Genomic DNA, 12,629 nt, shown 5'->3' with positions numbered 1-12,629 from the left:
CTGTTAAGAGAAGACTTTGTGCAGCAGGCCTTCATGGTAAAATAGCTGCTAGGAAACCACTGCTAAGGACGGGCAACAAGCAGAAGAGACTTGTTTGGGCTAAAGAATGTACATTAGACCAGTGGAAATCTGTGCTTAGGTCTGATGAGTCCAAGTTTGAGATCTTTAGTTTTACCTAAAGGTACCGTCACACTAAGCGACGCTGCAGCGATACCGACAACGATCCGGATCGCTGCAGCGTCGCTGTTTGGTCGCTGGAGAGCTGTCACACAAACAGCTCTCCAGCGACCAACTATGCGGGTAAACATCGGGTTACTAAGCGCAGGGCTGCGCTTAGTAACCCGATGTTTAAACTGGTTACCAGCGTAAAAGTAAAAAAAAAAAAAACACTTCATACTTACCTTCCGCTGTCTGTCCCTCTGCGCTCTGCTTCTCTGCCCTGTGTAAGCACAGCGGCCGGAAAGCAGAGCGGTGGCTTTCCGGCCGCTGGGCTTACACAGGGCAGAGAGGCAGAGCGCCGAGGGACAGACACCGGAATGTAAGTATGTAGTGTTTGTTTGTTTTTTTACTTTTACGCTGGTAACCAGGGTAAACATCGGGTTACTAAGCGCGGCCCTGCGCTTAGTAACCCGATGTTTACCCTGGTTACCAGCGAAGACATCGCTGAATCGGCGTCACACACGCAGATTCAGCGATGTCAGCAGGAAGTCCAGCGACGAAATAAAGTGCTGGACTTTCTGCAGCGACCAACGACATCACAGCAGGATTCTGATCGCTGCTGTGTGTCAAACTGAACAATATCGCTAGCCAGGACGCTGCAACGTCACGGATCGCTAGCGATATCGTTTAGTGTGACGGTACCTTAAGTGTGAAGAGTGCCCTAATAAATAGGAACATAGCTCCCCTGGTGGACTGGAGTATGAAATGTGTTGTATGTTTGTGGTACCTGGTAAAGAGATCTCCTTTATTGCCTCCAAACGTAACATCACTTCCCCCTAGAGGAAAATGACATTACTGCAATGACCAGGACCCTGGGGCGCTGCACTCCCCCCGTTAAATCCAGTACTCCGGGACTGGGAAAAGAAAACAACAATACATTACCAAAAAGACATACAATTTTTAAAATGCTATAAAACAAATTAATTTAACTGTTGCTTCCCTTTATGGGAGGTGAGGACACTTGAACGTTGCATAACAAACATTTACATTTTGCGCGCGACTTTACTACAAGTAGAAAACAATTATTAACTAGCTATGAAATACAATTACCCATACAGGTATGCTATCTGTATGCTAGGGACCTGTAAGGCTACTTTCACACTTCCGTCTTTACAGCTCCGTCGAAAAACAGATCCCACAAATGTGCTTGCAGGATGTTTTTTCCATACACTTGTATTAGCGACGGATCGCCACACGTCACATCCGTCGTGCGACAAATGCGTTATGTTTTGTCGGAAAGTCGGCACAAGAAAAGTTCCATGTAACTTTTTTGTGCGTCGAGTCCACCATTTTCGACCGCGCATGCGTGGCCGAAACTCCGCCTCCTACTCCCCAGACTGCAGAATGTGTGCTGTTCCATGTATGTTGTTATGTTTTACTCTGCTGCCACCCAATGGCCTTTTTCCATATGGCAGCTTGTTATTTATTAATTCCTGTGGGCATGTCTTTCATTTCCGGTTCAGTGGTCAAGTCTTCTCTTCCTCTGGCAGCCATTTTATTTTCAGTTTACTTGCTGTTGTGAGAGGACACACTTGAACAAGGCTTAGGAAGGCATCAGTCTTTCGACCTCTTGCGGCTCACACTTGCAGTCATACTTGGTGCTACATCTTACTATACTTTGTCTACACCTGCATTTCTGGAAAAAGTACTGTATTACCAGTTATACGCTGTATGTCCAGATTTCCAAATAAACAAGTCTGGATTGCACAATCCCTGGAGTGCATCATCTCTTCAGATGCTGAGCAGCATTGGTCCTGTCTGCCTCACGTGGAGGAAAATACTGAAGGTACGATTATCTCTCTCACAACCCTTATTAGTCAATGACACCTCCATTCGCCTCATGGGGACAACAGTCGAAAAACTGCCTTGAAGCCCATCCAGAATCATCCTTATATCCCTATCCATGTGCCCGCTCTCTGCCCGCTCACATACTGCAGCCCTGCTCTTCTAAGAAATCTCCTGCAGCATCACCTCAGACCGCATTGTGCATAAAGACTCTCTGTATTATACCACATTGCTACAGATTGTCGGACTGCAGAACCCCACAATTCTCTAAAAACACCTTGGGAATCTTATCAGGGGGTCGCAACTAAGCTGCACCACCTTTTCCAGCCCCCAATTCAAAGGTTCATTTTCTTAAAGAGATAGCGCACCTTAAATCAAAATGGCCGAAAAGGACCTTATGCAGTTCCCCAATGCTGAAACAGAGCAAATACAACCAGATACTGTCCATTATGAAGACCGGGAAAAAGAGCTTGCTTCCGCAGCAGACCCAGATGCATGACCAGTACGCTCCATCAAGCCAACATTAAAGGTCCTCGAGAATTACCATTCCACAAGGGACAAGTTCAATGACAACCTGGACGACCTATGGGAATGAATCGCCTCCCTCTTATCAAGCGTCCAACGCCACAAAGATGATGCAGTGAGTTTACAGGACAGTATAAGACAGCTAGACCTGGCCCACGGCAGATACAAGAGACTGTCCGCAAAGTATGCTGCCTTCCTAAAAGACTCTAAAATAGACTAAACCCTATCAAAGTTAAGCAAGGCAGATTCCACAAACAGAGGAAGGGACGCCGCCGTGCAAGACACCAAGTATAAAGCGGAGCTTCGTATCGCCCATCTGCAAAAAACTAGATTGCACAGGTCAGCCTCATCTAAACACTCTGTTCGGTCATACAAATCATCCTGCTCAAGAACTTCAGCCCTCGGCGACAGAATTCTAGAGGCCCGTTTAAATGCAGCGTGATCCAAACTAAGACGTTCCTACACAGAAAAGAAAGCAGAAGTCATGAAAGCAGACGCAGAGGCAGAAGTCATGAAAGCAGGAGCCAGGAAAGCAGAAGCAGAGGCTCGAGCAAAGATCCTTCAAGCAGAAGCAGAGGCCTGAACAAAGATTCTTCGAACAGAAATGGAGGAAGAAATCGCGCTAGCTGAAGTAAAAATACTCGAGCAAGCATTGAAGCAAAATCTCGACCCGATTTGCCTGCCACCACAGGAAGAAGACGACCCAGCTGTTCGTACCAGAGACTACGTGCAGAAACAGATTCCTGCAGCGCACACCTTCTCCAGCGACGTTCAACCCAACATTGCGGAAACGTCCAAGTCAGCCCAACCTATGGCGCCGGTATTGCCTACAGCCCCTACAGAGACCCAAGACCAATGCCGTGATGTACCCCCTCAGGAGCAGTCATCACCGCAAGACGACCACAAGGCGCACTCCAGCCCGCCTCCACAGTTCAAGCAGCAGTCATCAGAATCTCCAGAGGTTAAACCACAGCTCAACCCTGCAGCAACATCATTCTACCCGGGAACAATTCACCCTTCCACGCCACACAGCTTATACGCCTGAGGGGCACCACAAGCTACTACGGTAACAAGGAGTGAAGGATCAGACATGTCCGAGTTTGCCAGGTTCATGGTGAGCAGGGAGCTAATTAGCACTAGCCTCTCAAAATTCGACGACCGTGCAGAGAACTACAGAGCCTGGAAAGCAATCTTCAAGGCCGCCATTGCTGATCTCAACCTATCCGCGGAGCAGGAGCTCGACCTCCTGGTAAAATGGTTGGGTCCCGAATCCACAAATCGTATTAAGAGTCTTAGGACCATCTATGTGGGGCAAGCTGAAGCAGGACTCGCAGCTGCCTGGCAGAGACTCGAAAGAACCTACGGCAGCGCTGAAGCCATAGAAAAGTCCCTATTCAAGAGACTGCAGAACGTTCCAAGGATCAACCTTAAGGAAGCCCACAAGCTTCTGGACTTAAGTGATCTGCTTATGGAGCTGGAACTTGCTAAAAGAGACCCTCGTCTGTCTGGACTGTGCTACCTGGACAGTGCACATGGGGTGAACCCGATCGTCTCAAAGCTGCCACATAGTCTGCAAGAGAAGGGGTTCAAGAGAGGCCTGGATGTCTTCCTGGAGCAGAACAATATTGTATCATACAATTATTAGGTTCTGTAGAAGGACGTAGATCTGGGTATTTATTATGATGGAATATAGGCTGAACTGGATGGACAAATGTCTTTTTTCGGCCTTACTAACTATGTTACTATGTTACTATGTAGAAGTGGGCAGTGTGCGTCTCCAGGTATAAAAGGTCACATGACGTCACCTTTCCTCCGTTCATCCAGTTCTGCAAGTTCATTGACGAACAAGCCCAAATGAGGAACGACTCTAGCCTCGACTTCCTGGAGTCTAACATTGCAGCTCCAGCAACACCTTCATCAAGGTATGAGAGTGTCGCACATAGACGCAAGGACTCAAGGAACAGTGTAAGCATCAGAAAGACTAACCTGCCATCACCTGCAGTACCTGCCGATAAGCAGAACACTATTCCGTTGAGGGATAAGTCTTTCAATCGTGAGTGTCCCGTTCACAAAAGACCACACTCACTGAACAAATGTAGAGGCTTCAGATCCAAAACCATGCAGGAGCGCAAGAAAATCCTCAGCGAACTTGGGGTATGTTTCAAGTGCTGCGCTTCATCAGAACACATGGCCAAGGACTGTAAATCTGTCATTAAGTGTGAAGAGTGTCATAGCGACAGACACCCATCAGCCTTGCACCCAGCCTCAGTCACCGGCAATCCAGCAGTCGCAGTTACCTCTAGTCCCGCTACAAGCCATGGCGGGGAGCCACAGAATCACGCCAAGTCCACCACAGCTGTGTCCTGCTCATGCTCAGAGGTATGTGGGGAGAGTCAAAGTGCTAAATGCTGTGCCAGGATATGCCTAATCAGAGTCTATCCAGAAGGGCAACCAGGGAAGGCAGTAAAAATGTATGCCATCATTGACGATCAGAGCAATCGATCCCTAGCTGGACCTAAGTTTTTTGAAGCCTTTAGAATCAAGGGACCAGCAACACCCTACACTCTAAACCAGGGGTGTCAAACTGCATTCCTCGAGGGCCGCAAACAGGTCATGTTTTCAGGATTTCCTTGTATTGCACAGGTGATAATTTAATCACCTGCACAGAATGATTCCAGCACCTTGTGTAATGCAAAGGAAATCTTGAAAACACGCATGGTCTGAGGCCCTCGAGGAATGCAGTTTGACACCCCTGCTCTAAATACTTGCTTGGGGTGCATAGAGACTAGCGGCAGAAGAGCACAAGGTTTCATTGCTTCTCCTGTCAATGGAGACGTACAAATACCCCTACCTACGCTAATCGAATGCGATCAAATACCAGACCAAAGGGACGAGATCCCTACCCAGGAAGTTTCTTTCCACCAACCACACTTAAGGCTCCAAGCCAGCGTTATCCCACCTTTGGACACAGATGAAATCCTACTTCTACTCGGCAGAGATAATTTAAGGATACATAAGGTCCGCCAACAGTGTAATGGTCCTGACTACGCCCCCTACGCCCAGAGACTTGACTTGGGGTGGGTAGTCATAGGAAATGTATGCTTGGACTGAACAGGAATCCATTCTTTTAAGACCTACGTACGCCGGGACTGGCGCACTACTTTCTGCAAACCATGTCCTCATCACTATGAGGTGAAGGAAAGGCTTCCAGATCCTGTACAGCTGCCTGATGTTATCCCTTCTCCCTATGCAGACAACTTGGGAAGATCGGTGTTTCGTACCACTAAGGATGACAACAAAGTAGCCTCGTCTATGGAAGACAAGGAATTCGTCAGGATAATGGACAATGAGTTCCTTAAGGACGAGACTAATCACTGGGTTTTTCCCCTACCCTCACGAGCTACCAGGGTAAGGCTCCCGAACAATCGTAAACAAGCCTTGTCCAGATTCAACTCTCTCCAGCGCACACTAAGCAATAAACCGGAGATGAAAGAACACATCGTGACCTTTATGGGCAAAATATTCCATAACAACCATGCGGAGCCAGCGCCTCCCTTTAAAGGAAAACGAGGAGTGCTGGTTCCTACCCTCATTTGGAGTATATCACCCGAGGAAACCTAAACAAATTAGAGTTGTCTTTGATACAAGCGCCAAACATCAAGGCGTATCTCTCAATGATGTCCTCCTCACAAGTCCTAATCTGACAAACAACCTAGTAGGAATGTTGATGAGGTTCAGGAAAGAGCCCATTGCCATCACCGCCGACATTGAACAGATGTTCCACTGTTTCATAGTAAGAGAAGACCACAGGAATTTCCACAGGTTCCCGTGGTACAAGGACAATGACCCTAGCAAAGAGATGTTGGAGTATCGCATGTGGGTGCATGTATTCGGGAACAGCCCTTCACCTGCAGTGGCAACATATGGCCTGCGGAGAACCGCACTAGAAGGAGAGTCCAAGTATGGAACAGATGCCAGAGACTTTGTAGAGAAAGACATCTACGTAGACGATGGACTAAAATCTCTACCCACAGAAGAAACGGCAATCGACCTACTTAAAAGGACCCAACGTATGCTGTACCGAGCTAAGCTTAGACTGCACAAAATTGCTTTAAACAGCCTGGCTTTTATGAGAGCTTTTGATTCAAGTGACCACACACCTGGATTCAAGGACATAGACCTGGGACCAGACCGTCCGCCTGTGCAGAGAAGCTTAGGCCTGAGGTAGAACCTGTCAGCTGACGCCTTCGGTTTCCAAATCAACTGTGCAGACAAACCATTCACTAAACGTGGTGTCCTGTCAGTGGTAAATAGCCTGTATGACCCACTGGGATTCGTAGCACCAATTACCATACAAGGTAAATCCCTTCTGAGACAACTATCCGAAACCGTCAAGGACTTGGATGCCCCACTACCTCCTGATAAGGAACCAAAATGGGAAACCTGGAAGCAGTATTTGTGTGCCTTGGATAAAATCCATATAACGAGATGCTACACTGGAATCTCACTTGCTGCTAGCACTAGGACGGAACTCCATGTGTTCTCGGATGCATCCACGGAGGCCATTGCAGCTGTTGCGCACCTGAAGGTAACGGGATCCGACAATCAAGATCATGTTGGTTTCGTTTTCGGCAAGGCTAGGTTGGCTCCCAAACCTGACCACACTATTCCCAGGCTTGTGGGACCGTACTTGCAGTAGAACTTGCAGACTTTATTCAGCATGAGCTGGGCATTCACATAGATGACGTACAATACTACAATGACAGCAAAGTTGTCTTAGGTTACATCTACAACCAAACAAGGCTCTTCTATGTGTATGTCAGTAACCGCATTGAGAGAATAAGAAGGTCTAAAAAACCTGAACAGTGGCACTATATCCCATCTGAACTGAATCCAGCCGACCATGCCACTAGAGCTATGTCTATAAACTCTTTTGCTAACTCTTCTTGGCTTTCAGGTCCAAAGTTTCTGCTGGAACAGAAGGAAAGTGAGTGTTTCCAGGAAGTCTTCAGCATCCAGGATCCGGACGATGATCCAGAAGTCCGCTCCGAGGTCAGTGCTCTGGCCACGAACGCTAAACCAACCTCCACCCTCAGTTGCCAGTGCTTTGAACGCTTTTCCAATTGGATGAAACTCGTCAAGACTATTGCAAGGTTAGTCCACATTGTGAGATCTTATCACAATTCACATGGAGACAAAGACTGTCATGGTTGGCACGCCTGCCAAAAACCACTCTCAGCCGAGGACATTTCTCACTGTGAGTCCCTTATAATACTTTATGTCCAGCAGAGTGTATTCAGTACCGAACGGGAATGCTTATACCACAAACAGCAGATCCCTCTGAAAAGCCCCATTGCCCATTTGAATCCACTAATGGACAGCTTCGGTTTGCTGAGAGTTGGTGGTCGATTAAATCGAGCCAAGCTAGAGTTTTCAGAGCAACATGCTTGCATCATTCCCAGTAGACATCACAACACCGATCTACTGATTCGGCACTTTCATGAAAAAAACGAACACCAAAGCAGGCAGATCACAGAGGGCAAGTTACGGTCTGCAGGACTTTGGGTCATGGGCATGAAAAGACGCGTAGCGGGATCAATACATCGCTGTGTGCAATGTCGCAAAACTAGAGGAAAGCAGGTGCATCAACAAATGGCCGACCTACCCTTCGACAGACTGAGTGCTGAACCGCCTTTCACCTACGTTGGCCTAGACGTCTTCGGACCATGGATGGTATCTGCACGCAGGACTCGAGGAGGTCATGCCAACAGCAAACGTTGGGCTGTACTATTCACTTGCATGAGTGTCCGTGCCGTTCACATGGAAGTGATAGAATCTATGGACACATCCAGCCTGATTAACGCTCTTCGGCAGTTTCTAGCGATCAGAGGACTAGCAAAACAATTAAGGTCCGACTGCGGAAGCAACTTCATCGGTGGATGTCGAGAGCTGGATATTGACAAGCCAATTCAGGATCAACTTGCAGAGAGAGAGAGGTTGCACCTGGATCTTCAATCCTCTGCATAGTTCTCCCATGGGAGGTTCCTGGGAAAGGATGATCGGGATCTCACGCAACATCTTGAACTCTATGCTTATGGACATGAAGTCTTCAAGACTTACGCATGAGACCTTGGTTACTCTTCTGGCTGAAGTTTCTGCCATAATCAACTCAAGACCCCTTGTCCCAGTGTCAATGGATCCTGAAATGCCAACTATTCTTACGCCGGCTACTCTTCTTACCCAAAAGATCGGGAACCCGCTAACAGTCAGTGGAGAGTTTACTCGTGCAAACTCCTACCAGAAGCAGTGGAAACGCGTACAGTACCTCATCAATTACTTCTGGAACCGGAGGAGAAAAGAGTATCTTGTGGTTCTTCAAGGAAGAAGAAAATGGCGACAGAGTAAACCAAACTTGAAAGAAGGAGATATTGTGTTAATGAAGGAACAACAAGCTCAAAGGATCGACTGGCCTATGGGAATCATTACAAAGACTTTCCCTAGTGAAGACGGTAAGGTCCGGAAGGTGGAGCTGAAGGTCCTTAGGAAAGGTGAACCTAAGACATTTCAGAGGCCAATCCACGAGCTTGTATTGGTACTACCGATCGAGGACATTCCAGTAGGATAAACCATGAACAGAACTCTGCTATAGTACTTGCCCATTAGATTACAATTCGGTTGGAGATAGTTTGGCCTAGTGCAGCTTCTCTGATCCGAAGATGGGTTTTCCTTTGGATTATCTCATGAACTGACTTAAATTAATGTCTTATCTTGCTTAAAGTTGTTATTATTGCATTACATGCATGTTTGGTTTCATTTTCTAGGTTGTTGGACTTTATTTCAAGGACTTTAATATAGTGAAATCCCTTATGGAATTTCAGACGGGGAGTGTGCTGTTCCATGTATGTTGTTATATTTTACTCTGCTGCCACCCAATGGCCTTTTTCCGTATGGCAGCTTGTTATTTATTAATTTCTGTGGGCATGTCTTTCATTTCCGGTTCAGGGGTCAAGTCTTCTCTTCCTCTGGCAGCCATTTCATTTTCAGTTTACTTGCCATTGTGAGAGGACACCCTTGAACCGGACTTAGGAAGGCATCAGTCTTTTGACCTCTTGCGGCTCACACTTGCAGTCGTACTTGGTGCTACATCTTACTGTACCTTGTCTACGCCTGCAATTTTGGAGAAAGTACTGTATTACCAGTTATACGCTGTATGTCCAGATTTCCAAATAAACAAGTCTGGATTGCACAATCCCTGGAGTGCATCATCTCTCCGGACGCTGAGCAGCATTGGTCCTGTCTGCCTCACGTGGAGGAAAATACTGAAGGTACGATTATCTCTCTCACAACCCTTATTAGTCAACGACACCTCCATTCGCCTCATGTGGGGACAACAGAATGGGCAGCGGATGCGTTGATAAACTGCATCCGCTGCCCACGTTGTGCAGTTATTTCACAACGTCTGTCTGTACGTCGGCCCGATGCATTGCGACGGGCCCGTACCGATGGAAGTGTGAAAGTAGCCTAAGGGTATACTAACGTAGAACCTCAAAGTGCAAATCAACATTTTTCTCTATTATTTTCTAAGTGCAAAATTATCAACCAACCCCCATGGGCTTACTTTATTTAAATGCAAAACAATCTATCAACCCCATGGGCTCACTGCATTTTCCTTCAATTTATTCAAAGTACATCATTTTAGACTATCTAGCTTTAACTCTATAATATTAGCTACATACCATCGGCTATGTAAAACTACAGTTCTAATCTAAATTCAAAGTGATTCTCAGTTCCTTCTTTCAACTAGGAGCTACAGACTCCCACGCCTGCTCAGCTATTCTCCTAGCATACCAGCTCCGCCTTAGCTGATGTTCCACGACAAGCTCCTCTTTTAGCAATTCTCTTTAATACATTAACTCACTATCTGCTATATTAACTCTATAATATATTAACTTTCTGACAAAGTACAATAATTGAACATTCCCTTTAAGGGCGAACTCCAGTCTTTTCTGAGGTAGTGCAAAGTATCAATCACATCAACAATCAAGTCAATTTAGCAACAAAAGTGACGTGAAGCGAGGGACCCGTTACGAACCCCCAACGTTGGTCTTGGGCGGGCTAGAAGACGTGTATCCTGACCCAGAATTCTGCCACACCAACGGGTTTTTCTTTAGGTCTGAAAAACAAAACAAATCTCACAAGATTAATAGCAGTTTCTGTTGGAGGCAGTCTGTGTAAAAGCCTCCGTTGTAAAACCAGTAGAAAGCACCTTTAAGAAGGTGTAAACTATTTGCAATGACAGTCTTTGATCATGCGCAGTTCATGATTCTGCAGTTCTTTAAGGCAACATGCAACGAGGAACTAGTGCAAACTAAGAATCTCTTTAACGCAGGACCCCTTTAAGGAATAACCCTAGATGGGTTTAAAGTAGCAAAAAGAAAGTTTAAGAACTATTTAGTCTTTTCAGATTTCACTTATTGCAACTCTGGAGGTATTACTGGTGGGGGCAGTCTGTTATGATCTGGTGGTTTAGGAACAACATGAGACAAGCTCTGAAGGAGGTGGTATCTGTACTGACCGCAATCCCTGAACCTAGAGGCGCCACTAAAAATAGCCGTGGGGGGTACCTGACGCTCCCTAGACCCCTCGGCACAGCCTAAGATCTAACTTCCCCTAAAGATGGAAACAGGAAACCTATCTTGCCTCAGAGAAAATCCCCAAAGGAAAGATAGCCCCCCACAAATATTGACGGTGAGAGGAGGGGAAAATAACATGCGCAGAAATGAAATCAGATTTTAGCATAGGAGGCCAGTCTAGCTTGATAGATAGGACAGGAAAGGATACTGTGCGGTCAGTATAAAAACTACAAAACCATCCACACAGAGTTTACAAAATCTCCACACCTGACTAAAGGTGTGGAGGGTAAATCTGCTTCCCAGAGCTTCCAGCTAACAGAAAAAATCCATACAGACAAGCTGGACAAATATAGAATGCACAGAACAATAAGTCCACAACATGTGGACTGGAATGAGCAAAGCCAGAACTTATCTTTGCAGAACTGGTCAGGAAACCAGGAGAATCCAAGCAGAGATGTGAATCCAGCCAGGAAACATTGACAAGTGGCACAGGCTGAAGAAAGAGCCAGACTTAAATAGCGGACGATAAGTGGAGGCAGCTGATGACAGCTAACTCCAAGGAGCAGCCATACCACTAGAAACCACAAGAGGGAGCCCAAGAGCAGAACTCACAAAAGTGCCACTTACAACCACCGGAGGGAGCCCAAGAGCGGAATTCACAACAGCAGTCCTTTTGGGTATTGGCGGCTACCAGGTGCTACATATGGGGCTCCCTCACACCAGATGGGGGTCTGAGTGCCCACTGAGTTCTTTTCTGGAGTAACCTTGGCACAGGTTACCGTTGGAGTTGGTTCTGTAGTAACCGCAGTTTTTGTGGTGGTAACAGTACACACGGTGGTCCTTGTAAAGGTGCAGGTAGGGGTGACAGTAGTGGTGGTTGTAGTGGCAGTTGTTTTGACACAAGGTGGCGCTGTTGCAGCAGGAGATGGCATAGCAGGGGTTTTAGCGTGGTGTGTCATGGGGCCTCTTCGCTTATGCACATTCAGAGCAAACCAACCCTTTTCACCTAAGTGCCTGGTTTATGTGACACTATCTCCTGGATACATGTATATATCTGGATGTCCTTCCCAGAGATGAGATTTCACGTCCCTCCTATTCACGAATATTTCTGCGTAGAGTCCCTATTCTTTTATAAAGCCCCATCCTCCTTGGAGTTTGAAAGTGACGACTGTGCCCTGCTTACGCGGGGCCTGGTTAGCAGTGTGGTCCTTGTGGGCCTGGGCTATAATCTGTAGATCCTGCTGGTCAAACGCTCTGCGCTGGGCCTGATGTTTCTCCTCCTTCTCTTCCCGTTCACGGGCAAGCTGGGACTGATAGTCCTCCCAACTTAAGACCTCTACACTCTCTCCTTTCTGTTTAGTGGTCCCGAGGAACCCCATGAGGTCAGGACCTTGGTTTACCCATCAGTATAATACAGTTCGCTCTGCATATAGCTCACCTGGCAGGGTGGTGGACGCAATTGGGGCC

At 46.8% G+C, this 12,629-nt stretch overlaps 1 protein-coding gene across 1 annotated transcript in view; it reads right to left on the bottom strand.

Annotated features, from left to right (window-relative positions):
• The window catches only part of TENT5C (terminal nucleotidyltransferase 5C), a 46,485-nt gene that overhangs the window by 12,572 nt on the left and 21,284 nt on the right, over positions 1 to 12,629 (bottom strand). The window contains exons 2-3 of the transcript XR_011319738.1: positions 10,622 to 10,702; positions 947 to 1,073 (exon numbers count right to left, since the gene is read on the bottom strand). The gene's annotated coding sequence lies outside the window, so the exon portion shown is untranslated. The remainder of the gene's footprint in view (positions 1 to 946; positions 1,074 to 10,621; positions 10,703 to 12,629) is intronic.

This window comes from Ranitomeya imitator, chromosome 3, assembly GCF_032444005.1.
Source record: "Ranitomeya imitator isolate aRanImi1 chromosome 3, aRanImi1.pri, whole genome shotgun sequence".
NCBI lineage: Eukaryota > Metazoa > Chordata > Amphibia > Anura > Dendrobatidae > Ranitomeya > Ranitomeya imitator.
The sequence above is the reverse complement of the archived record's forward strand: the minus strand, read 5'-3'. Positions and strand labels throughout refer to the sequence as shown.